Source organism: Euleptes europaea, chromosome 5, assembly GCF_029931775.1.
Source record: "Euleptes europaea isolate rEulEur1 chromosome 5, rEulEur1.hap1, whole genome shotgun sequence".
Classification (NCBI taxonomy): domain Eukaryota; kingdom Metazoa; phylum Chordata; class Lepidosauria; order Squamata; family Sphaerodactylidae; genus Euleptes; species Euleptes europaea.
Window position 1 is genome coordinate 17,961,559 of NC_079316.1, and position 27,911 is coordinate 17,989,469.

The window sequence follows — 27,911 nt, forward strand, 5'->3', positions numbered from 1 at the left end:
GCTGTTACCGCACTAGGTATTCCCAGCGATGTATCAAGAGTTTGGAAATGTTATAAAAAACATTGCTTTAAAAGGGTTTTTGGATGCCATGGCTAAAAAAATGGTTGGAAGACGTCTTCACAGCTAAAGGGGCGAAACAAAGTGCGAACAGTATTTTTTATAACAGTTACAAACTCTTAATACATCGGTGGGAATACATAGAAAGTGCGAACAGTATTTTTTTATAACATTTTCAAACTCTTAATACATCGCTGGGAATACCTAGTGTAGTAACAGCCAATATTTTGCAATTAAATCTGAACTGGCACTCTGTAACTTGCCCTACAAACTAGGATCGCACACCATGGATTTCCTAGGGAAAGCACATATCATAGCTTTTAGGTTCAGAGGTAATGGTAAAATACGATGTGCAAAAACAAAACAAAAGAAACACACACGTACACAAATTAGCTCAGGTCTTATGGGGAAAGGGAAGACAAGCATGAGAGTCCAAGGATACTACAGGCTCAATCAAATTATGGTTTTGTACTACATGTGAACTTCACATCTATCTATGCATGCCACAGAATGAATTAGGAATGAGGTGATAGACAGCTGAAGTAATTATAATGAATGCAGGATGGCAGACACCATTTTTGAATCCTTCCACCAATAAAAACAAAGTACATCAAAGAAAACTATTCTAGTTAGCCCATTTCCTATCATGCTGGTTTGTGACTTGCAGGGGTTTTAAAGGTAAAGGTAGTCCTCTGTGCAAGCACCGGGTCATTACTGACCCATGGAGTGATGTCACATCCCTACAATTACTATGCAGACTATGTTTACGGGGTGGTTTGCCATTGCCTTCCCTAGTCATCTAAACTTTACCCCCAGCAAGCCGGGTACTCATTTTACCGACCTCAGAAGGATGGAAGGCTGAGTCCACCTTGAGCCGGCTACCTGAAACCGATATCCGTCAAGATCGAACTCAGGTCATGAGCAGAGCCTGGACTGCAGTACTGCAGCTTACCGCTCTGGACCACAGTGGATTTTAAGCAATTTTAAATAAGCAAATTAAATGAAAGCACATGAATTCCCCACCCAGCCCAACTCCATTCTGAAGTGCAGCAGTCTGTTCTGACATCTCTGGTTGCATGGCCTGATTTCCAGTTCATTCTGCTGCATGTGGATATCAAGTTTTTTTAAAAAAAAAAACTGAGATGAATGAAGTTCCAACATTTGTGTTATTAACCATTTTCATGCTACAGTTAATTACACACATGTAGAATTACATGCATACTCACACATGCATACTCACACAATGTCTAGAAATATGCCATCCCCACAATAAATAATTTAAGCACTTTCATAGGCTTCTCTACTTGCTATCTGATTACCTATCAACATAATTCATAAGCAGAAGAGGCTACTAGTGGAAGGAAGCCTCATATATTATGATACAAAGCATACTAAAACTGCTGACCAAGTTGGTTGAAATTCTAATTTCCCCTGCTTGCCGAAAACTCTGTTCCCAAGAGGCTAATGTACGCATTTCAGAAATCTAGGCTTGTGTATCAGGAAAGTATCTGGCTTTCCAGTACCTTAGCGTTGATTTTCTTTGCAATGAGAAAGCCTCACTGAAGTTAAAGTGGTTGTTCAGTGCTATCGAATGTTTCATCCCTGCTGTTTCAACTCTCGACCTGAAAATCCCCATTTTGAACTTGCTTCTCTCTTGTGCGAATCAGACCCATGTTTCTTCCACACACACCCCTTTGCTCAAACCAATTTTTCATGTAAAATGTGCTGGCCTGCATGCCTGAAAGAGGCTTCAAGGTAACAGAACATGTAAAATGTGCTCATTTTTCAACTCTGGTTAACTGTTAGTCTGTTGCAGCAAACTAAGCAGAGTCTTGAGAAAGCTCTGTGGCTTAGCGAGTTTTTATTCTAGTATAAACTTCTGTGGGCTACAGCACAATTCCTCAGATACATGCAGATACTTTGGAACCTGTATGTCAACAAATATCTATGAAGCCATGAAACCGACAGCAAGAAGCAAAGAACACTGACAAAAAATAACAAATAGAAGAAGAAAATTAGAAACACTGAAAATTAGAGGAGGGTGCTGAGTTGTTTTCTGTTGCCCCTGAAGGTCGGACCAGAACCAACGGGCTGAAATTAAATCAAAAGAGTTTCCATCTAGACACTAGGAAGAATTTTCTAACCATTAGAGCGGTTCCTCAGTGGAACAGGCTTCCTCAGGAGGTTTTTAAGCAGAGGCTGGATGGCCATCTGTCAGCAATGCTGAATCTATGATCTTAGGCAGATGATGAGAGGGAGGGCATCTTGGCCATCTTCTGGACATGGAGTGGGGGGTCACTGGGGTGTAGGGGGGAGGTGGTTGTGGGTTTCCTGCATTGTGCAGGGGGTTGGACTAGATGACCCTGGTGGTCAACTCTATCATTCTATGATTCCTCCGTACTACTTATCAAGCCATGCAAATGTTCCAGGAAAATATGCCCAGAATGTACTAAAAGTGTACAGATAACGGGTTGTCTCCAGTGCAAAATTTCCACTTGCGCTGGAGCCCTTCTGCAAGCGGAAATGCATAGTAGCCACTTGTGCTAAGTTCAATGTTGTGTATCCCCCCTTGTATTTCCACTTTTGCGAAATCTTGTGCAACCAACTTCTGGGCCCTATAATATATAGAGAGGAAACTGCTGGGTGCTGTACATGATCTCGCACAAGCTGAACTGTGCTAGGTTGCTTTATGTTTCTGTGGGGAAAATGCATTTTTCTTGGGAGGTTTGAACTGAGCAAAACCTTCACTTGGCATTTTAAAAAGTTTTTCTCTCTTGGCTGAGAACAGGCAGGAGGGGGGGAGTCAACTGAATTGCTTTCCAGCCTCACCTTAGCAACCCTTTTAGAAATGCTAATAGGTCTAGCTAGAGACAATGGGGTGGTCCAGCCTTCCCCCTCCCCCAGCTAGACAGGTAATATCTAACAGGGGAGAGAGATTTGGAGGAATTAAGTGCTAGGAAGACTTCAGGAAGAAATTCCTGGAGATTTCAGGAAAAGCTTATTTGACTTGGCCTGACTTGGTCAGTGAGAGGAGAAAGAGAAATGATAAAACTGAAAGGAGCACAGAGATAGGGTTGCCACCAGTGGGAGGTTTTTGGGGCAGAGCCTGAGGAGGGCGGGGTTTGGGGAGGGGACTTCAATGCCATAGAGTCCAATTGCCAAAGCGGCCATTTTCTCCAGGTGAACTGATTTCTGTCAGCTGGAGATCATTTGTAATAGCAGGAGATCTCCAGCTAGTACCTGGAGGTTGGCAACCCTTCACAGAGGATATGTTCTTGTGGTGATGATTCCATTGAGGAAGACAGAACTCTTCTCTGAGGTCTCTGGGAGGCAGCCACTGCCATGTGCAAGCCTGCACACCAGAAAGAGGCTTTTCACGGTAGCAGAGCATCTGTAACTTTCTGTAGAACATCTGTAACTTTCTAAGCCTTATATTCCACATATACTAGGGCATGTATAGAGGGAGAGACAGAGGAACTGCATTTTACCCTTTTCTTTTTAATCCCTTTCTCAATCTTGTGTGTTAATACCTATCTTGGTAAACAATACTGGATTATCTGATCCTGCAAACGTGTCATTTCTCTTGAATAATCGCTCTCCCAACATAATTGAGAAAGTGGCAAAATACTTTCAGAGTGTCATAAAAGTACGACATGACAAAACTCAGGGATGAATATTGTTTATGTTTGTAACATTATTCAAGTCATATGTAATATTTTATTGTATAACCTAAGGTTTTTTTTTTTTATGCCATTAAAGATTTTGGTATTTTGGTATTGAAAATCTTGTGCTGTGCTGACAGTATGCATGTGAACATTTTCCTTTTGTTAAAACTGTATAACCTTTTGATACTGGTAGTGGTTCTCTATACCACATAGACCTCCACCATCTTGGACATGCTAATTTAAAAGGAGCACCAGGAGGAAGGGGAGGGGCAGTCAGCTGGCAAACGGCTACTCCCCCAGTGCAAAAGGCAAGCTGGCACTGTGATAACCAGATGCTAGATAGCAGGAGACACGGAGGCAAGGCCTCAGAACTTGGAAGGGAAGCTGGGAGTCCTGGCCCTCCCAGTGGGTAATTCCTACAAAAGTCAGGTGGTGGCAGCGGTTGAGAGAGAGAAAGGCCCATCTAGATATTGGAAAAACCTTGGAGGGCATGGTGGAATAGGGCCTGCAGGTCAGAGCAGGCCAGTTTTGTAGGGTTACCAACCTCCAGTTGGTGGCTGGGGATCTCCTGCTATTGCAACTGATCTCCAGCCGATAGAGATCAGTGTCCACTAGAATACTGCTGGATCCAAGTCAAGTTGATTTTCAGGAACAAGGAAGTTCAGCTCAGGCCCTGACCTCCTTGTGATGGAATTCTGCCACCACCAAAAGATTTCTTTTCAAAGACCTCCATTTTATCATTACTTGTCATCTCTGCAGGGTCATGATTTCACTGTGCATGCTGGAATATTACAAAATCCATTCTGACTTCAATCCAACTAAATTAAAGGCTGGCCTCTGTGGCATAACCACTGGGCAAAGTATCATGGGATTCAATAAATCACACGGCCCCGTTGAAGGCTAAAAGGGGGGGGGGACACTTCTACACCTCTCTGACAAAGGAGGTAGAATTATGCGACAGGTATAATTAAGTACACATTTTCATTGACATTTGAACAGAGTTATCATTAAATCAGAACCACTTCAACAGGGAATGGGTAGATTGCATGTGTCAGAAAGCCTAACCAATTTTACAGCAGACAATATGTGTGTGTGTGTGTGTAATTGTTTATTCTCTGAATCTAATGTCAGCAAATATCTATACCAAGATTGTGCAAAGGTCAGTGATATCAAGCCACAGGAATGCGAGTCCATTCTTAAAACATCTACTCAGTCTGAAGTCATTTTTTCCTGCTTCTCTTTTTCTGGTTCCTGAGCTAGTTATTATAACTAGGGATGAGCCCAAGTGACTCCCCGTTTTTGGAAATATTCTGGCAACACTGAATGGCTAACATTTTCTTGGTACTCTTTTTGAGAGTATTCATGTGCCATCTGATCCTATGCACATTCATTCAGAAGCAAGTTAAATTGCTCTATCTGCAGCTTTTCTTGTTTTCAAATTGCACTCTGCCAATTGCCTTTAGTCATTCAATGTGATTGGTTATGATTTTTTTTAAAAAAAGTACTGACATTATTAACCAGCCAAATGTTTATAAGTTTATCACTTCACTATACAATTCCTAATTGGGTAGCCTATTCCGGGGGGGGGGGCGTATTTTCGAAGCAGCTAGGAGTGGCACACCCACGCCTCCTCCTCAGAAGCCTCCCGGCCACCTTGGAGGTAAAAAAAAATTTAAAAATTTAAAAAATAGGAAAAAGGAAATTGAGAACAGCGGGGCCACAACACTAAAAAAGCGCCAGCCAGGAACGCTCCCCCACGCCGGCACAAGCGTTCTCTTCCGGGATTTAGTTCCTGGAGTGGCTGTGCTGGCGGGGGAGGCCAGTGCAGCTCTGCAGCGCCCAAGCACCACCATAAATGCCCTCCGTGATGGCATAAGTGCCCGTTATCATGGGATAATTGGGCACTTACATCACGGTGGCTCCTACTGAGCTTGCCCCCACCCCTAAGAAATGCACGGTAATTCAGAAAGAAGGAAGAGCAGCCCAGGGAATAATGTCACTCCACCAGTTTGAAACAATGTAAATATTCACACCATCAAAGTATTTTGTTCATTTAAGAATCGTCTACTCCTGAAATTAACCCCCCAAAATTGAAACTGAAGAATATTGAGTCAGAATCCCTGGTGTTCCAGAACCACTCCCAGGGGTATGGCTAAAAAAATATGATTTATGATATTATCTTGTTGTTCTATCTGAATTGACCAATTCGAGCTCATGTAAAATACTAATTCCACTTATCTAATGTTCTAAACACATAGCCCATCACCTCTGAATAAATGTAAGTGATGCCTATAAGATTATTTAGAAATGGAGCACTATCACGAGGGAGGGAGAGACGCAAGTCCAACTCTAACATTATATTTAGTGGTTGACTGAAGCACAAAATACATGACCCTCTTGTCAATTCTGAAAGACGCACAAGTGTGAAATTCAGCACATGCCCCATTAAAACATTGGGAAGTAAACGACCTAAACCCTTTCCAATTAAATTACCTTGAACCTATCCTTTCTTTTTAGACACTTCCATGTATTTGAATGCATTAAATTGTGCATTCTCTCTCTCGATGTGCTGAAAGACAAGTTTCTTATGTAGTTCAGCATACATATCCTAGCTGAGGAGCCACCCTCAAGGAACACAGGACAAATTCCGAGGACTGTGCTTGACTTAAATAGAATATAAAAGTGCAGATCTAATTATAGCACCTGCTACTAAGGTAACACATCTATGAAGGGAAGCTTTTGTTTACAGGAACATAGTGTTGCGCCTTAAACATGTGCAGCATAACAGACGGTATACTGCAGGGCAAACACAATGTTTTGCAGCAGAAATATTTTCTTTCATGTAAGAGCCATCCAGGTCACATCCTGACCTGGATGGCCCAGGCTAGCCTAATCTCGTCAGGTATCAGAAGCTAAGCAGGTTAATACTTGGTTAGTACTTCGTTAGTACCTGGTTAGTACTTGGATAGGAGACCACCAGGGTTGCTACACAGAGGCAGGCAATGGATAACCAACTTTCTTAGGTCATTTATGCATGGTCGCTGTAACCTCCTTTATTCCCTGTTTCAGCCAGGATCTAACTTTTCAGTATGCACGATATCCCATTCCTTGGTAGCTCGACACTGTTCGAATGCAAAACCAATCTGGGTCCTCCCGTTCCTCTGTTAATCCGACTTTATCCTCTCCCCTGAGCTCAGCCTGGCTCAAATTTCCATGTAGATGGCAAGCAGGGGAAAACCCAGAAGACTGGCTTCTCTCACAGCCAATCACATAGCAGTGTGTAAATAGGCAGGGATTCAAGTGCTTTCTGCTTCCTGCTACCTTGGAACTCTTTCTGAGCAAAAGAAAGGCTTTTTAAAAATGAGGCTTGGATTTTCTCTCCCCCCCCCTTCGTTCAGATTGCTCCATTTTTTGTTTTTTGTTCTTAAAATGCTTTTTTATGCGGCAGTTGGGTTTGCGGGGGGAGGAAAACTTCTCTCACGGTGAGCACTGTGAAGTAAGCCAATTACAGAGCAACATTTAAAGGGGCGGGACTTGATTTGAGCTTGGGAGATGGCCGGTGCATAGATTCCCAACAGGAAATTGTGAGTCCAGCCAGTAACAAACCTGAGGTAAAACTCCCATGCATAAATGACTTTAGTCACCTTAAAAACCCTACAGGTTGTGACCTTAGTCACCCTGAAAACCCTACAAGTTGGCTGTTACTTGACAGCACTTTCCAGCTGGTTTAAGCAGACCTGAAGTCAACTTCAGCTGAAGTCAGTCAAGAGGGGCCAGCAGGCAACCAGATCGGGACAACAGGCCCAGAACATAGATTCCAGAGAATTAAAATCATGTACAGCTTTCTAGGACCATGGACAGCTCCCAAGGATGAAAGAAGCTGGTACAGCACACTCTAATCTGGTGAATCTGGCTGGTTTCCCCACTCCTCCACATGAAGCCAGCTGGGTGGCCTTGGGCTAGAAACAGTTCTCTGAACTCTCTCATCCCCACCTACCTCACAAAGTGTCTGTTGTGGGGAAACTATAGAGATGCACAGAGTAAGAATCTTTTAAATTCTACATTCACTGCATGGAGAACCACCAAAGAGCAGCATCCATGCGGATATTCTATCCCTTAAGCCCATCCTGAGCTTAAACACAGAAATACAAAACACTCCAATCCAGGATGCTACAGTTGTACAACGTTACCAGAGCTAATAGAGTACACATGAAGCTGCCTTATACTGAATCAGACCCTTGGTCCATCAAAGTCAGTATTGCCTACTCAGACCGGCGGCAGCTCTCCAGGGTCTCAGATAGAGGTCTTTCACATCACCTACTTGCTTGGTCCCTTGCATTGGAGATGCTGGGGATTGAACCTGGGACCTTCTGCATGCCAAGCAGATGCTCTACCACTGAGCCACAGCCCCTCCCCAATAAAAGCAGGTAGTGGTTGACACCCAGGGCACTGAAGATACAAACTAAGATCTCATTTTAAATCAGAGCTCAGGATTGAAGACAGCCGGACTGTGAAGACAATATGTATTACCTGGAAATACAACAGACTCATATTGCACCATATTTCCCATTCCTTCTCTGATATTCCCTTCCATTTCCATCAGTTGAGATAAATTAAAGAGTAATTTTTTTGGGGGTGCTGCAACCATCTGTGGCAAGGTTGGCTCTGAAGAAGATCAGGGCATGGTCAGTGCCATCCTAAGCAGGTCTGGAGAGCTGCTGCTGGTCTGAGTAGACAATGCTGACTTTGATGAACCAAGGGTCTGATTCAGTATAAGGCAGTTTCATGTGTTCATGTGACCTTCAACCAGGTAATTCAGCTCCGTTAACAAGAATCATGGGTCTCAAGGCCGGTCTTTTGTATACGTCAGGACAGGGAGAAACAAAGCAGGAAACTGCCCCATGTTTAAGTGCTTCCATGGTTTGGGAAAAAGTCATCAGTCCAAGGTCTTGGCTGTCCTTACACAATGGTGAGCACAGTGGTTTTGGGAGCGGGGGGATACAATATGGCCCAAACAGAAATTCTTGGAGTTATTCTCCATCACTGCCTAAAATGAGGAGAAACTGGCACACGGATACAGAAACTGCCCTGAAAATATTGATTCATCTTTTTGATTCAAACAATGGAAAAGTCCAATCAAAATGCCAATTTCAGGTCGAAACAACTGAAAAACATCTCTGTTATACATGCCTGACTTGGCCCTCGGAGGACAAGGTCCCATAAAGATTTTAATTTCCCTGCATTGCTTTTGTTGGAATTCCCTGAACTGCAAGCCTACAACTTTCTTTCTTTCTTTCTTTCTTTTAGAAAAAGATAAAATAAAATAATGCTGTGCTATCCCAGACAATGATCAATACAGAAAAGCCAGTGTAATAAACGGTGTGTCCTGCCCCCAAGCAAAGGTTGCACCATAGTATTTTTGCTTCCTGATGAAAGTCAGAAGCAAAAAGAGAGAGAGAGAGAGAAAGACTGACCCTACTGTTATCCCACACAGTTGGCAATCTAGGAAGCAGTTAATTTCACTTCTAAAAAGATGATAGCCATGACAAGCCTTGCCTTTAGGCCGACTGGCTGCTGTCTCCATTTCTGAAAGGGCCGGTGGCGAAAACTCCACATCTTTTATCACAGCTAGAGAAGAGCGTGGGTGCACCTGCAGTTTACGCTTCCCCCTGCCCTGTTAGCCGAGCAGAATTGCTCGTATTTACTACGTATGACAGCAGTGAACTCCCTAATGATGCAGGTCAGGAAAAGTTCCTGGACCCCAGTGGCTGAAGATAGAGAAAGAGATCGACTTGTGACTGTAGCAGTAGCATGGCTGTATAACTTGTGGCTGAGAAACACTACCTGCAGACCACCAGCTGTGTATGGTGTCCAACCAGGTCCTGGTCAACCCTTTGGACATTGCTGTCCCAGGCAGATCAGAACAGCAATCGACTGAGCCCTCGGTGGGCTGTGTGCAGCTTTTCTTCATTCCATCAAAACGACTGTGGCACCATTTTTTTCCATATATTGGAATGGATCCAGTGCAAGATTTCCGCTTCATTAGAGTTCTTGCGCAACTGGAAACACAAGAACAAAGATCTCAGTAGCCACTTGTATTAAGTCAAACTTATTGTATCTCCATTTGCGTCTCTGCTTACACAAGATCTTGTGCACGCAATTTCTGGGCGCTATAATATAGAGGATAGCATTGGGAGTTGCACAACATCTTGCTCAAGCAGGACTGCACTAAATCTGTTTATGTTTACGGTTGCGCATCACTGAATCCAAGCCACTGTGCGCGCGCTCTCTCTCTCTTTCTCTCTCTCATTCCAAATGTGATCAAAAAAGTGGGAGACCACTGGTATAGGGTTTTATAGGGTGTGTGGCTTGGTGGGCTGAAGCTGCATAGCCTGATTCAAGAAAGGATGACATTCAAGGTTCTGTCCAACTGGTGTTTCAGCTGTGGTTCTAGCATGGCCCACTTTTTCAACCTACTGGCAGAAGGGTGGCTCTGAATCTGCAGAGAGCCTCAAAGAAGCAGCAGATGAAACTCATGACAGGGCTACTGAAAGTAGAAGTTCACAGAGAGAGGATTTCAGAACGTGAGATGAAGTTGTCTTGGAGCCTCTTCTGCCTTTTACATTAGCGTCTGATCATTGTTCAAGTGTAAGAGACTGCAGAAGACAGACATTTGTAATGCTAGTGAGCACTGAAGCTCTTGTCAGCTAGACATCTGCAATTACGAGTCTGACTGAAGTGAAAGCCCAGTTTAAGTCTCGTGTGCGAAAAATGCCCTAAGAAGATGTATTGGGCATCAGCGGAAAGAGGGTATGGATGGGGTGGAGATGTGTCCCAATCCATGGATAATTTCAATTTTCTCATCATTTTTTGTTTTCATTCATTTCCCCCACTTCATCCCCATTTTCATTTCCCCTTTTGTAAATGGAACTTACAAACTTTTGTTCCTTAAACCATTTTTTTTTGCTGTAAGATGTACGCATTTTTAAACCTTATTTTTTGCAGCAGTGTTATGTATTATGTGTATATTATCACATAAATGGCATACTTTGAAGGTGCAACCATAGATAAACTGCATATAAAAACTGCAGTTCATAGGTATCCAACACAAACAAATCTACAAACCTTAACCACAGGCATAACGTCTATAGTGCACGGCATTGCCCTTGCATTACCAAGTTTACAGCATGCACGACCAGCTGGCCCCACCACCATATTGTTCCACGAGAGCGGGGAACGGGGGTGGGGTGGGGACACTGCTGGCAGCAGAGGTGGTCCCATCCAGCATGCAAATCAAGCAAAGATTGATGGATTTCCCAAACCAAACTGCAAACCAAAGGTCATGTCTCACTCTAGTTTTTCCAGCTAGAGTATTGTGTGCAGTTCTGGAGGCCTCACTTCAAAAAATATGTGGACAGAATCGAGTGGGTGCAGAGGAGAGCGATGAGGATGATTAGGGGCCTGGAGATCAAGCCCTATGAGGAAAGAGTTGGGAATGTTTAGTCTGGGGAAGAGGAGGTTGAGGGGGGACATGATGGCTCTCTTTAAGTATTTGAAGGGATATCACTTAGAGGAGGGCAGGGAGCTGTTCATGTTGGCAGCAGAGGATAGGACTCACAATAATGGGTTTAAATTGAGGGCGGAAAGGTACTGGCTAGACATTATGGGGGGAGGAAATTACAGTAAGAGTTGTTGGACAGTGGAATGAGCTACCTAGGGAGGTGGTGAGCTCCCCCTCACTGGCAATCTTTAAGCAGAGGCTGGACAAACACTTGTCAGGGTTGCTCTAGGCTGATCCTGCACCGAGCAGGGGGTTGGACTAGATGGCCTGTATGGCCCCTTCCAACTCTATGATTCTATTATTCTAACTCCAACGTATTCCTACACTCTGTAGCCAAACCTTGCTTCAAATCTCGAAGCTATCTTTCATTAGTGGTAGCCAACTCAGTTGCAATGGCACTGGGGCTGATAAAGCCATCGGTTCCTCTTATTCTCTTTTTTTTCTTTGAAAAGAAATAATTCTTTTTTACTTCTCTTTGTAGAGAAATCAATGCACTTTTTTTTGTAACTTGAGCCCTCTAAGTTATTTTATTTTATACAACACAGGGTCTTACTCTGGCAGGGGGATACAAAGGGTTGGGAAGGTATTGCCTGCCTCTGAGCATCAACAGAGTGAAATTCTGAAATTTTGCAGAAGCACCCTTCCTGCCCCTCCTCTCTTTGAATTTCTCTTTGATCAAAATTGAATTGTTTAGAAACTACCACCAAATTCCTAACAGAGAGGGAAGGAAACAGATGGTTGGATTTCAGGGAGAAACCGGGTAAATAAGAATTGAGAGAATTTCTCTTAACAATGCTATGAGGAACTATATGTTCCATGGGTTTTTTTCTCTCTGCTTATTTTTGAATCACGATGCAGTAGAAAATTTTCTGGTGCACCGCCAATTTAAGCAGCTCCCCATGCCCTTGACCTTCACAGCAGAGAGCAGAGAATCAAAACCACTGACAAGAACATAAATGAATATAAAAAGAAATTTAACAGGGGGCATTTGCTAGCAGAATCTGATCTAGAGATACAAGTTCTATTTGGGATGGAAACACTTCAGAAGTAGATTCAGGGTTCTGGGCATGTTTCAAAAAGAACACGGGAGATCACAGAATCATACAGTTGGAAGGGATATCCAGGGTCATCTAGTCCAACCCTCTGCACGATGCAGGAAATTCACAACTACCTCCCCCATACACACACACCCCAGTGACCCTTTCTCCATGCCCAGAAGATAGCAAAAAACAACAACCCAAACCCCTCCAGGATCCCTGGCCAATCTGGCGTGGAGGAAAATTGTTTCCTGACTCCAAAATAGGCGGTTCCTGCTCGAATCCAGCAACAGGCTTCAAAGTTTTGTTTTACAGTAGAAAAGCCACATTTGCATCCTTACACGTGTGAGAAAAGCGGAGCAATTTCCCCCCCCCCCGAATAAATAAAATAACAGCTGTCCAATGAAAGTCAGAGTAGTTGTATCAGACAGTCCTGTTATCTTTTTTATTTCATTAAAAAACTCCTGCAATACCACAGGCAAGATGGTGGCATCTGTAGCCCCAACTGGATAACTAGCTCTGGTGCTAAAGAGCAAGTGGTAATTGCTACTTCATCTCCATTTCAGTGATGCATTAGGAGAGAGGGAATATCACAGTGCTAAGCTCAGGCAGCAGAAAGAGGATGTTACCAACTCCTTGAGATGCTCCCTGCAACCCTCCCTTTAGAGATTCCAGAGTATGCTGCCCTCGGTCCAAGGCTCTCAAACGTAGCAGAACTCCCAAAGGGTCCCTTCCTGACATCGCATTTAGTGGTCTGGGTGTCTACACAGCATAGTTCCTTCCAGCGTGGTGTGATGGTGCGAGGGCTGGATTAAAAACCCCACTTGCCATAGGATTCACTGGATGACTTTAGGCCAGCCCTTCTCCAGCCTAACCTACCTCTTCAGCTTACTACAGTTTGTGCCAAGGGCCTGTATCGAATCCTCTCCACTCTAAAAAGTCTGAAGCCTTTCTCTTGCCTAAAAAAAAGAAAAGAAGAAGCCTTCCTGTAACTTAAGTAGAATTTCAGCTGGAAGAAGAGCCACTTAGACTGGAAGAAAGCTCCTTAGGCTAGAGGAAGGGTTCAAGCTTCCTTGAGAAGAGCGTTTGGATAGAGACCAGCATAGGGGAACTCGTATAATTCTCTACCATCACAATGTCTCCACTGAGCTTGGTCTGCCCACTCACCAGCATGACGTATCAGAATGGTCCCAACTGTGGAGCTTTTTGCTCCCCCAATGTTGATGCTTGAAAACCATTCTTTAATATGCAACTTTCTATATTTACTAATGAATCTCCTGTTGTGTTGCCAGAGCACACGGAGGCCTTCCGTTTGTGCAGCCTGGAGAGCAACAGCGGATCCTGTAGAGCAGTGTTTTGTAGCTGCCCATCCCATCCCCAAACACACACACACAGCTTAATTTGGGGAACAATGAGAGCAATCCACAGCAGGTCCAATTGCCAAAGCAGCCATTTTCTCCAGGGGAACTGATCTCTATCGGCTGGAGATCAGTTGTAATAGCAGGAGATCTCCAGATAGTACCTGGAGGTTGGCAGCCCTAACTTGGCCAGGGGTGAGCATGGCGTTCCCACCTTTAAATAGAATGTGGGGGGAGAGGAAGGAACCTAGCTACTCTCTATAGCAGTGGTTCCCAACCTTTTTTTGACCAGGGACCACTAGGACTTTTTTGTTCGGTGCAGGGACCCCAAGGTTCAAAATAAAAATTCTGAGAATTTGAAAATAAACTTTAATCATAACTGTTAGTTAAACATTAAACTTAGAATAATATTTGAATATATATTTTTATAATAGAGAACTTTTAATTGAAAATATTAATTTATTATGGGTTTATAACTTTGTTTCGCGGACCTTAATTTAGTTCTCACGGACCCCTGGGGGTCCACGGACCCCTGGTTGGGAACCAGTGCTCTATAGGCTGTGAGTTTGGGAGCTGGAAGGAGGAGGGGAAAACACCCACAAGCCCCACCCTCCTAATTCTGAGGCCACCAAGGGCAGGAACAGGAAGTGTTGGGAGGCGAGCCCTAGACCCCCTCACACTTACTACTCCTACTTTTCTCTCTCCTCACATTCCCTTAGACCTTCCCATTTCCTGCTTTCCCTCTATTCTACCTTTTTATGTGGCCCCATAAGAAATGAAACGCTAGGGCTTCCTTACAAATATGCCCCAGAGGGCCATGATTCAACAACCATGAGCCAGCATGGTGTAGAGGTTAAGAGTGGCGGACTCTAATCTGGAGACCTGGGTTTGATTCCCTGCTCCTCTACATGAGCAGCGGACTCTAATCTAGTGAACCGGGTTTCTTTCTCCACTCCTACACATGAAGCCTGCTGGATGACCTTCGGCTAGTCATAGTTCTCCCAGAACTCTCTCAGGCCCACCTACCTCACAAGGTGCCTGTTGTGGGGAGAGGAAGGGAATGCTATTGTGCGCTGCTTTAAGACTCCTTAAGGTAGAGAAAAGTAGGGTATAAAAACCTACTTTTCTTCTTTCCTTTTGGTCTGTAGCAGTTCTGGCCACTTCCTCTCTATAGGGATGATTTCAAATTTCCTACTCCTGCTGTTTTGATCTGGAAAAAAAATCTTCATTTCCATTTCACTTCTCCTTGTGTGAGTCAGCTCCATGATTCTTTAATTTCATGCCATTTTCTGTTGACTCATACTGAACATCCCCCATAAAACATATGCATTTTTTAGTGCTACTGGTGAATCAACAAACTAGCATTATACATTATATGTATATTAAATGTACAGCATACCCAGACAGAGAGAGCCATGGATGGAAGAATTTCTGCTCAGAAAACATGGCTTTCTCACCTTCCTCTTCCAAATGCCCCCAGTGTTCTTGGGGGTCCCAACAGTATTTTGGGATGCATTTTGGGCCAATTCAGGAGATGAAAGGCCAGAAAGTTGTACTCCATGGGTGGAAGAAGAAGAAGAGTTGGTTTTTATATGCCAATTTTCTCTATCTTTTAAGGAGAATCAAGACGGTTTACAATCTCCTTCCCTTTCTCTCCCCACAACAGATAACTTGTGAGGTAGGTGGGGCTGAGAGAACTCGAAGAGAACTGTGACTAGCCCAAGGTCACCTAGCTGGCTTCATGTGGAGGAGTGGGGAAACCAACCCAGTTCACCAGATTACAGTCCGTCGCTCACGCGGAGGAGTGGAAAATCAAACCCAGATCTCCAGAATAGAGTCCACACTGGAAATGGTTCCACAGAACTGATGAACTGGATTTAAGCAAATATGTATAAACACCACATCCAAACATTACACAGTTCTTTTTAAAGTTGTAATAGCTGTTGATGCAATGCATGACGTTGGATACTTTATTTTGCACCCTTGGTTAGGTTGTTCTCAAGGCTGACGACCCCGATGCTCACCCTAATTACACTGCTCTGTATAAAATATACTCTCTTTTTTTGTTCCAGATCAGTTTTGCGCGCTCCAGTTCATCAGATATCGGAGATCCTCAAGGAGCCCACACTGGTCCATCGATCTCAGAAAAGCGGTTAGCCTCTTGGGTCAAATGAGAAACGAAAATAAATCAAACAGTGTGGCTTTGCTGTTGCTAGCTATAACAGCTCAACAATCCCTGGAACTACTTGAATTTTATCCAGTGTTTGCTGATCTTAAGCTATGGCACAGAGCCTCCTGCGACACCAGTAAATATTATAGCATGTGGGGGCTGGCCGTTAACTCCGGGTAATAACCATATCCTGAGATGAACAAATTGTGAGGAAGGAAGCCAAACTGATACTGGCCGTGATAGAAGCAGACAGGAACTTTATGTTACTGTGGCACTAGAGTATTTAATTAGGCATTCAGACAGAAAAGCAAAGGGGGGAAATTAGCTTTGGAGAAGCAAATGAAATAAAAAACCCAGGTTTTCCATCTCCAAAAAGCCCAACTAGATCCTAACATTCACATGTAAAGCAAGGGGTGAAAATGGAGTGTTTGTATGAGGGGGGAAACAAAACACCTCTCCCAATTAGGGTTGCCATCCTCCAGGTGGCACCTGGAAATCTCTCGATATTACAATTGGTCTCTTTACAACCAAGATCAATTCTCCTAGAGCAAATGGCCGCTTTGGAGGGTGGACTCGATGGCATCATACCCTGCTGAGGTCCCTCCCCTCACCAAACCCCACCCTCCCAAGGCTCCACCCCCTAAAACTCCAGGTATTTCCCAACCCAGAGCTGTCAACCCTCCTCCCAATTCACCTCACTGCACTTCATTATCTGGAGAATCCCTGCCCACGGCTCTGGTCCAGCTCGCTTCTAGTAGCATTGATTTAATTCAAAACTTTTTTATCCTGACCTTCTTCCAAGGAGCTCAGGCTGGTGTATATGGTTCTCCCCCGCCCCCTTCATTTCATCCTCACAACAACCCTGCTGACAGAGTGTGGTTTCATAGCAAGTTTCAACCCGAGTCTCCCTGGTTTTAGTCTGACTCTCTAACCACTACACCATATTGTCTCTCTAAGGCTGGAGAATGAAGAAGAAAAGAAGAATGAAGAAGAGTTTTACATGCTGACTTTCTCTACCATAGAATCACAGAGTTGGAAGGGACCACCAGAGTCATCTAGTTCAACCCCCTGCACAATGCAGGAAATTCACAACTACCTCCCCCGCACACCCTACTCCATGCCCAGAAGATGTCCTCCCTCTCATGATCTGCTTAAGATCATAGAATCAGCATTGCTCACAGATAGCCATCTAACCTCTTCTTAAAAACCTCCAGGGAAGGAGAGCTTACCACCTCCCGAGGAAGCCTGTTCCACTGAGGAACCGCTCTGTTAGAAAATTCTTCCTAATGTCTAGACGGAAACTCTTTTGATTCAATTTCAATCCATTGGTTCTGGTCCGACCTTCTGGGGCAACAGAAAACAACTCAGCACCCTCCTCTATATGACAGCTCTTCAAGTACTTGAAGATGTACCACTTAAGAAAGAATCAAACCGGCTTACAATCACCTTCCCCTCCCCACAACAGACACCCTGTGAGGTAGGTGGGGCTGAGAGAGTGTGACTAGCCCAAGGTCACCCAGCTGGCTTCATGTGTAGGAGTGGGGAAACCAATCTGGTTCACTAGATTAGCCTCTGCCGCTCATGTGGAGGAGTGGGGAATCAAACCTGGTTCTCCAGATCAGAGTCCACCGCTCCAAACCACCGCTCTTAACCACTACACCAAGCTGAATGTGTGGGTAGGGCGGACAGAGATAGTCTTTGGGCAGCAAGCTCCTCCCCCATTGCATGCACATTCATTTCAATGCATTTATAGAGTCTATGTACATACAGGTATAAACATGCATGATTATCCATGTGGTCAAGAATCTTGCTTTTCCAAGGTTCAGCATCAAAAGGCAAACTTGTGCCTAACAGTTAGCTGTGATGACATGCATGAGTCTCCACTGGTATAAGAAAGCATTGGGAACTACACTGTAACTTTTCCACTGAAACCAGTTTTTTGTTTTTTTCAACGCTTTGCTTCAGGGGGAACTTTGCCGAATAGAGGCATATTATAAAACAGAACAAGAGTAAAGCCTTACAGATTCAAAAATTTAAGAGATAAGTATCTAGATTCAGAAAAGATGAAAGGAGGCACTGAATCTTAAGACCTTAATGCATTTTTAATTTCAATAACTATACAAGCTAATACAAGAGACTGCTGTGAAAGAATTCAGATTAATGATTAAGTCTGGCCAATAAACCAATGTGGGTGTTCTCCCAAGTAGGAGAAGACGGATAGGTGGGCCCTGGATGATCAGTTGGTTTAATACTGAGGATCAAACCCCATTAACAGTCTAAATTTCAAAAATAACCTCATGCAAATCCCTTACTGTGCCTTGAGGATATGACAAACTCTTAATAAGAGCTGCTAGGCATTAATTTTCTTTCTTGCAGCAAAGAATATTGTTGTCTAATGTCTAGTTCATCTGTGGATGTGTTAGACAAAGCGATGCCCTAACCACTACGGTTGCCAGGTCCCTCTTTGCCATTGGCGGGAGGTTTGGGGGACAGTGCCTGAGGAGGGTGGAGTTTGAGGAGGAAAGGGACTTCAATGCCATAGAGTCCAATTGCCAAAGCGGCCATTTTCTCCAGCTGAACTGATTTCTATCGGCTGGAGATCAGTTGTAATAGCAGGAGGTCTCCAGCTAGTACCTGGAGGTTAGGAAATCAGTACAGGAGCGAAAAACACATATAGGTGCAAAGAATGTTTATATGCTACTGTGTCTAATATAATACACACTCATAAATACACAAAATGAACCACACATTAGACACAGTAGCATATAAACATTCTTTGCACCTATATGTGTTTTTCGCTCCTGTACTGATTTCCTAATCTCCCGATACCAGTACAGTGGTGTCCATTTTCTCCCCCAGTACCTGGAGGTTGGCAACCCTACTAATCACCTTGACTATAAATTTGGGCCAGTTCTCGAACAGCTTGATTTTTAAAAATCTCCAACAGAAGCTTTACATTCCTCACATCTTCAGGTGACTTCCGCTTAAAAAACCTCCCTCGGTTTTTGTTTTTTTTAAAGCAGAAACGATTACATTCATTTACACAAAACTGTGAAAAGTCAGATCACCCATCTATGAAGCTCAGTGTTTTGCTCTAAGTGGCAGAATCTCTCTGGGTCACCGCAGGGAAGTAATCTATCGCACCCTCTGCTACCTGATCTTTTAAATGGAAATGCCAGGAACTGAGGCTGGGACCTTCTCCATGCAAAGCAGGTGCTCTACTGCTGTGTTAAGGTTTCTCCCCAAAGAATACATGGTGACGCTTCATTTGCTGAGTTAAGGGAGTAATCCTAAACCCTGCTTCTGAACAGTTTTAGGGCACTGGCAGCCCATTCCTGAGGTCTGGGCTGAAAGTGGTGTGGAGGCAGTATGACCCCAGCGCCAGCGTGTGCCCTTGTATCACAGAATAAGGGGCACTTACACTGGCGCAGGGGGGCATTTCCATCAGCGCCTGGGCGACGCAGAGCTGCACGAGGCTCCTCCGCCACAACAGCCTCTCCAGGACCTAAATCCAGAAGAGAACTGTGACGCTGGCGTGGGGGGGGGGTGTTCCCAGGATGTTCCCAGGGGTGGAGCTGACTATAGTCAACTTCCTGACCCCTTCCAGCCCAGGAATGCCCCCTTCAGCTTTTTGTTGGTGCAGCATCACTGTTTTCAATGGGGCTATTTCCCCCATTTTCGCAAATTTATGTTTTTAAAGGGGTGGGTTGTTGTTGTTTTTTGCCTTGCGGTGGCTGGGAAACCTCTTTAGAGGTGCAGCAGTGATGCCTCAGCCACGCTGCCCCCGGCCGCTGCAGTGGGCTGTGACTAACACCAAGGCACACCATGTTATCTGAAGATATAGCGGGGGCCAAGTTGTGCTGGCCCCACATCAGTGCTGCACCAGTGAAGACTCAGCAGCGGAGCAGAACTGGGCAGTGTCAAGAGATTGAGTGCGACTTAATTGATATCCTAAACCTCTCCAGCCTGCTCCCTGCCCCCCAGCATAGCATTACCTCAGCGACAACCCTGGTGTAACTGGAAAAGTTCCCGCAGAAGTCGTGGAGACTGAAAATACAACTGCCTCTTCCCAACTTCCCACCATGTCTCCAAGAAACAAACAAAACAAACATAACCTGAGCTACTCCTGGTTGATGATGCTCCCTTACACAGGCCCCAGACAAAGAGCCAAGGGTTAGGAGCCCTGCCCAAGGGCTTGTTGTACCTCTGGCCCTGCTCAAGCTATTAATACCTGCAGGAAGAGAGGGACAAATTTAGGCAATATGTAATTGTCACCCATAACCTCTTCCTGGCTTCTCCTCTAACCTAGTAGCTAGGATTGCCAGCTCTGGCTTGGGAAATACCTGGAATTTGGGGGGCGGAGCCTGGGGAGAGTGGGGTTTGGGGAGGGGAGAGACGTCAGCAGGTCATAATGCCATAGAATCCTTCCTCCAAAGCAGTCATTTTCTCCAGAGGAACTGATCTTGGTAATCTGGAGAACAATTGTAATAGCGAGAGATCTCCAGGTGCCACCTGGATGATGGCAACCCTGCTAGCAGCAATGGTGCCACACCAGCAATGTGCCAGGTAGGGTTTTCAACCTTCAGGTAGGGCCTGGAGTTCTCCCAGAATTACCAGAGTTCTCCAGACTACAGAAATCAGTTCCCCAGGAGGAAATTGCAGCTTTGAAAGACAGACTCGATAGCATCACATCTCCACTGAACTCCTCCCCCTCCCCAAACTTCCCCTCCCCTTACACCCTTACAATCTTCAGGAATTTCACAACCTGGAGTTGGCAACCCTATGCCCAGGGTGTAGGTCTGGGCTGCTCACCTAACTAGCCTCATCAACAGCAGTGCACAGAAAATTCCTGAAGTTACACCTGAAGAAGAGAGCGAAGTAGTCACTAGAAAAGGCTGGCTTCGGCACTAATACATAATTGAAAGCAATAAAAGCGCTTTTTAAATGCAATTACTGATTGATTGATTGATTGATTGATTGACTTTTGCTGACATACAAATGAATTGTTAAAGAGCAGCAACCTATTACACATTTAGGAACATGAGGCAGGCCTAAGAAGACAGCCCCTGGAACATTTTCAAGGGAAAATAACAACACCCCCCATTGACTTTTTAATAGGCTGTCCCTTATTCCCCTTTCCCCAAGAAGTGAGGCTAAGAAAATGGATATGAAATAAACAGAGTCTTAAAGCCAAGTGCAATAAAAAAGAGAATATTACAATCTCTCCTTGTCCCAATAAAATGTCTGCACTATTCTCCAAAAAAAAAAAAAGGAGAGCAAAGGAGTCAATAGATGAAAATGAAGAAAGGGAGAAAACTATATCAGGGACGAAAACGACAGCATTAAAGAGCACAGAGGATCTGGGAAACAGGAGGATTATGTAAATGGCTACAAAAGCCTGAGGCAATCAAAAAATACTTGAGGAAGCCAAATTGAAAAATAAGCATCCAATAGTGCCGAGAATCTCAGCTAATACCAAAGAACATTTTAAGCATAATTATACACCATGCAACTGACAGCGGGAAAGAAAAGTGACGGACTGTAAAGGAACGCGAAAGGCTCCTTTATAGCGATTGTTTCTGCACCTGTCTTTTTAAAAACTGGAGAGGGCAGCTGCTCGCTTAAAGATGCAACATGCAGATATGAATGAAGAATTAGAGAACAAGCAGAGCTGAAACCTGCAATTAACTGGATTGTTCTCCATAAAGCAGATAAAATCCAAGAAGCAAAACAAGTCTCTCCCCCCAAAAAAAAGCACTCAAAATGCTCAGGAACAGAAGGAGGAGGAAGGCAGACATAACTTTTTTTCCTAGAAGTGCCATTCCTACGTTCGTTCCATGCAAACCTTTGGTCTCCCTGGTTGAGCTCTAAACATTTTCAGTAAGTTTGCAATGGCAGCCAGCTGTGTGTATGGTGCTGGTGAACATCTTTGGGTTGATATTTGTTCTAGGATTTGCCTCAGGTGCAGGTCGAGGATGTGGTGCAGTGCTTAGTGCATCAGTCTGGAGATCCAGGTTGAAATCCTTGTTCTGCCATGAAGTTTGCTGGGTGCCAGTCACACACTCTGCTTCATCTACCTCACAGGATGGTTGGGAAGATAAAATAGGGACAAGAGAGCCATACATTTGGGTCCTGAGGTCCTTGGAATAAAAAAAACAGTAGACAGATTTGTGCACTGACTCATGTATTCCCCCACCCACCCCAGCCATCATTACTTCCACTATGTTTAACAGGCAGAAATATCCTACAAATAGTTTCACATAGGTTAGCCATGTTGGTCTGCAGAAGAAGAGCTATGTGGTTTGGAGCAGTGGACTCTGATCTGGAGAACAGGGTTTGATTCCCCACTCCTCTACATGAGCGGCGGAGGCTAATCTGGCGAATTGGGTTGGTTTCCCCACTTTTATACATGAAGCCAGCTGGGTGACCCTGGGCTAGTCACAGCTCTCGTAGAGTTCTCTAAGTCCCACCTACCTCACAGGGTGTCTATGGTGGGGAGGGGAAGGGGAGGTGATCGTAAGCCGGCTTGATTCTTCCTTAAGTGGTAGAGTCAGCATATACAAAGCAACTCTTCTTCTTCTAGTTTCAAGTCAAACAGCACCTTAGAGACCAAAAAGATTCCCAAGGCAGAAGCTTTCAAGCGTCAACATTCCCTTCATCAGACACCAGACATCCTACAGATAAAGAGTCATGGATTCTTGATGGGCAGGGACCCAAGGAAAGAGTTCCCTCCATCAACAAGTCTGCAGAAACTATTACAGGAAACCACCCAAGCTGAAAGTATCAAAGGGAGTTATGCCCCTGCAAAAGCCAATTCACAAAACAACTCTGTGCATACAGATGATGGCTTCCCCCCTATTTGTCTTTTGAGTTTAGATCAAACTTTATTCATTAAGGTAGTCTGAGCCTCAAATTGGTGACTTAAGGGTTGTCATCCCAATACAACTGAAGTACTAGATTATCACATTGGTGATTCACGCTGGTGGCAAACAGTGGGAAATTCCTGTTCGCTGTGAACAGAATTGTGTGGTGCTAACAAAACAATTGAGTCCCGTGGCACAGGGTGGTAAGCTGCAGTACTGCAGTCAAAAGCTCTGCTCACAACCTGAGTTCGATCCCGACGGAAGTCGGTTTCAGGTAGCTGGGTCAAGGTTGACTCTGTCAAAGAGCTCCAACCAGTCTCCACCAGTTGGAGGCTGCTTTGGTTTGGTCAAAGGTTTCCCAAAACATTAAACTCCAGGCTTTCACCCCAAGTTTAACGGTAGCTGCCACCAACTCTGGAACAAAAGTAAGCCTCCAGGCACAGGGTCCAGAGTAACCCCTGCCAAGCTTCAAAAGTTAAGTGTAACGCTTACCCTGCAAGGTAGAAACCTGCCAGGGAAAGATTACACTTCAAAAAATGTCTTAGGTTTTTGGTAGGTGGTTTTTACACTCAAACAAGGCACTTAGAATTAGGCTTGGAATCCCAAAATCAAAAGACACAAGCCATTTAAAGGCTAACAATTTATTTATAAGATTCAAATTGGTTTACAGGAAAGAAAAAGTCATGAAGTGTTAAGCAAGAAAATAATAAACTATTTAGCTTAGCTAATTAATACATTCAAAAGCCTTTTTAATCAAAAGGATTGGCAAAGGTTTCTTGCATCAGGTTTATAGTTACCAAGTTCCAAAGATGCTTCCAGCATTCAAAAGTTTCAAAAGGTTGTCCAAAAGGTTTCTCCAAGCAGGTCAAGTTGACCAGAGTTTCCCCGTAGGGCCAAAATCAAATGGGTTGTGATGCAGCCAGCACAGCCTTCCTGCTGTGCACCTCAAAGCGTGCATAGTTTGTTTAGGGTTGGTCTGTCCTTATATTCGTTTTCTCAAAAGGATGAGCTCATAGAAACCAATCAAGAAAATGAAAGCACTTAGCTGATAATTAATCGCTTGGTCAGAAATGCTGACTCCTTAAGTGATGTGTTCAGGTGAAGAAGCTTACAGAACTACCTGCACCTGGACATTGTCATGATGGCTGACCGATTAATTACTAGGGCAAGGCATGGCCTTGCATTCCAGAAAGGGGAGAGAAGGCTTTAACAAGCACCAGCTGGGGCCCACCTCACTCCCTCCACAGAAGCAGTTTTCAAAGTGTAACTATTTTACTGCTCCAAAATCCTAACCGCACAAAACTCATAGGCCTCCCAGGCCTGAACCAAGGAAATAACACACTCCAAGAATTTGAGGGACCTCAACTTCTTGACAGACTCAGCCTTCCATCCTTCCGAAGTCAGTGAAATGAGTACCCAGCTTGCTGGGGGTAAAGGGAAGACGACTGGGGAAGGCACTGGCAAACCACCCCGCAAACAAAGTCTGCCTAGTAAACGTTGGGATGTGACGTCACCCCATGGGTCAGGAATGACCCGGTGCTTGCACAGGGGACCTTTACCTTTACCAAAACAATGTGCAGCCAGCTACATGCACAGTGTTCACAGCCAAGTGGGCCTGCCTTAGATTTCACTGAAGCTTTTACTGTCTAAGTTGGTAAAGGAATAAATGTCAAATCCATTGATCATTTATATTGTCAAAAAACATTTGGCAAGCTAGGAGGGAGGAATACGTGATACCAACTCTACAGGCTCTTTAATGTTTTCCCAAGCTTTAAAATGCATTTGTTCAATCTAATTACTTCAGAGAGTGGCACCTCCCATCAGGATGACATTAACAGCGGGTAGGTAGGTAGGTAAGTAGGTAGGTGGGTGGGTGGGTGGGTAAAGAAAAGTATACAGTACAGACAGAGGCAAAAAAGGTGGGTCTGTACCACACCATTGCTCAAAAAAATGGGAGTGCATATGAAGAAGAAAAAAAAGATGATGATGATGAAGAAGAAGATGAAGAAGAAGAGTTGTTTTTTATATGCCAACTTTCTCCACCACTTAAGGAAGAATCAAATCGGCTTACAATCTCCTTCCCTTCCCCTCCCCACAACAGACACCTTGTGAGGTAGGTGGGGCTGAGAGAGCGCTACAAAAACTGTGACTAGCCCAAGGTCCCCCAGCTGGCTTCATGTGTAGGAGTGGGGAAACCAACCCAGTTCACCAGATTAGCATCCTCCACTCATGTGTAGGAGTGGGGAATCAAACCCAGTTCCCCAGATCAGAGTCCACCCCTTCAAACTACCGCTCTTAACCACTACACTACAATGGGGTTTTTCAGAAGCCCATTGTTCTTTATATACAGCCCATTCCTGGGGGAAGGGGTAGATCCGTGGTGGCTGAGAACAGCTTCCCAGCCACCACAGAGGGGTGTTCCTGGAATGAACCGGGTTAGGAAGCTATCATCAGCTCTGCCCCTTGGAAAGCCCCCCGACACTGGCGCGGCCAGTCCTGCTGCTTCAGCTCTGACAGCGGAGGCCTGCGCTACTCTGGGGTGCCCAGGTGCCAGCGTGTGTGCTACCCGGGACGGCGTGCCTGTTATCCGGGGTTAAGTGGGCACCTATGCCGATGCGGGATCACGCCAGCTCCTATGCAACTTTGCCCCCCATCAAGAATGCGTTCTTAACCTTCTTTGTATACTGTTCCCTACCCATTCACAGTTTCTGCTTTTCCTGACCAGCATATTCAGTGTCATTAAAAAGAAGGGAAGAGAGATGAGCCTGGCCAATGAGGGATCAAATAGGTACCCTTTCTGTGCCCTTTGTGATGTGAAAGACCTCTGCCTGAGAACCGGGAGAGCTGCTGCCAGTCTGAATAGACAGTACTGACCCTGATGGACCAGTGGTCTTATTCAGTATAAGGCAGCTTCATGTGTTCATGTGATGGTGTCATCTCTGGTGTGAAACCGTAAGTGATTTTGCATGTTGGTGTTATACTGACTTTGCTTGTCTCCAACCTCCAAATTCTCCCACCACGGCACCAACTTGAGACTGGCAACTCTATATGAGCTATAACTGAAGATGAAAAGATGGCCTAATATCTTCTATAAAAAATCATCCAACCCTTTTTTTGTACCAAGCAAAGTTCCAGGGACACTGTTCCAGAACAGCTTCCAAGACAATAAAATACATCAATAAAACCAATAAAATTATCACAATATCAAAACTGGTTCCCTATACCAATATATCACAGCAGCAATATCACAGCAGGCAGCCTTTACATTTCCTGAGAAGTGCACCAGAATAAACGAAAGCCGTTGCAATCCCTCCCCCCCAAAAAAGCTCACCGGGAAGTACACTCAGTCAAAAACCCTGAGACCACTGCTGAAGGCCTCTTCTGACTCCTAGCTTTTCTTATTCCCTTTTGTAAGGGGGTCCTGGCAGTGTTTCAGGCCCTGGCTCCCTGACTTCACACAGTGAAGCATTGTGATGGCATTCTAAAACTATCATGAGGAATTTTCAGGCTTAATCTCAGCAGGAAGAAGAACAGTTGGTTTTTATATGCCGATTTTCTCTACCTTCTAAGGAGAATCAAACTGGCTTACAGTCTCCGGTCCTTTCTCTCCCCACAACAGGGCTCTGAGGCCTGAGCTAAGGTCCAAATTAGACAAAACCCTGAATGGATCTCCCAGAAATAGGGTGGCAGGATAGCTGGCATGGTGATAGAGTTGCCAACCTCCAGATGGTGTAGGGTTGGCAACCTCCAGGTAGTAGCGGGAGATCTCCTGCTATTACAACTGATCTCCAGCCGATAGAGATCAGTTCACCTGGAGAAAATGGCCGCTTTGGCAATTGGACTCTATGGAATTGAAGTCCCTCCCCTCCCCAAAACCCACCCTCCTCAGACTCCGCCCCAAAAACATCCCACCGGTGGTGAAGAGGGACCTGGCAACCCTAAGGTGGTGGATGGAGATCTCCCACTATTACAACTGGCCTCCAGCCGATAGAGATCAGTTCACCTGGAGAAAATGGCCACTTTGGCAATTGGACTCTATGGCATTGAAGTCCCTCCCCAAACCCCGCCCTCCTCAGGCTCTGCCCCCAAAATCTCCAGGTATTTCCCAACCCAGAGCTGGCAACCCTGCATGGTAACAAGGTATCTACCATGCTGGGGTAAATATATAAATTGACTTTCAGTGCTTGGCTTGCAGTTGCTTAGTGTTTTGTGACTGGTTCCAGCATCCCACAGCAGACATTATATGAACACATGAATGCATGCAACTGCCTTATACTGAATCACACCCTTGGTCCATCAAAGTCAGTATTGTCTACTCAGACTGGCAGCAACTCTCCAGGGTCTCAGGCGGAGGTCTTTCACATCACCGACTTGCCTAGTTCCTTTAACTGGAGATGCCGGGGGTTGAACCTGGGACCTTCTGCATGCCAAGCAGATGCTCTGCCCCTGAGTCACAGCCCCTCCCCAATGTGGTAGCACTTACCCCCCACCCCATCCTGAAAATTCCAAAATTTCTTACTGAAGGTATCTGTAACAATTCCAGTAATCCAACTAGATTCTAGGTATTGAAGACGGCTGGCTAAATCAACCCCAGCAATCAAAAAATGACACAACTCTTAACTAGTCCAAGATGGTTATTCTGATTTACATCAGCTAAGCCCAAGTTCTTTTTAAATTTAGGATCATGGTATTTTTAAATTATGCCAGCATCCCATAGAACAATGATATGTAATTTGTAATGAATCAGTCATATAATATGAGGTCTTTCTCTAATGAATCAGTCATATAGTATGAGGTCTTTCTCTCTTACACACACACACACACACATGCACACACATATATACACAAAGGTTAAGTTAATAACTCAGTCCCTTGACAGTTTTATTGCCTACAGAAGCTCTAGCAGTTTGCATCATAAAACATGGTTTTCTCCTTGGAAACTGGTTAAGAGGACCAATATATGACTATTTGAACCATTTCTATGACTACATTAATGCACAATGATTTATATATGCGAATTCTTATCTTACCCATTCTTATTTAGACTAAAACCAAGTAAATGGGGCAAATTAATAATGCTTTTAAAACATATGCCGGAACAGTATCCAGGACTCACTTCTACTTTATAATATTTCATCACTGCATCTCAGAATAATGGGTTGGAAATTGTCTGTTTTGCATAAGAATCCCTCTGCTTTTC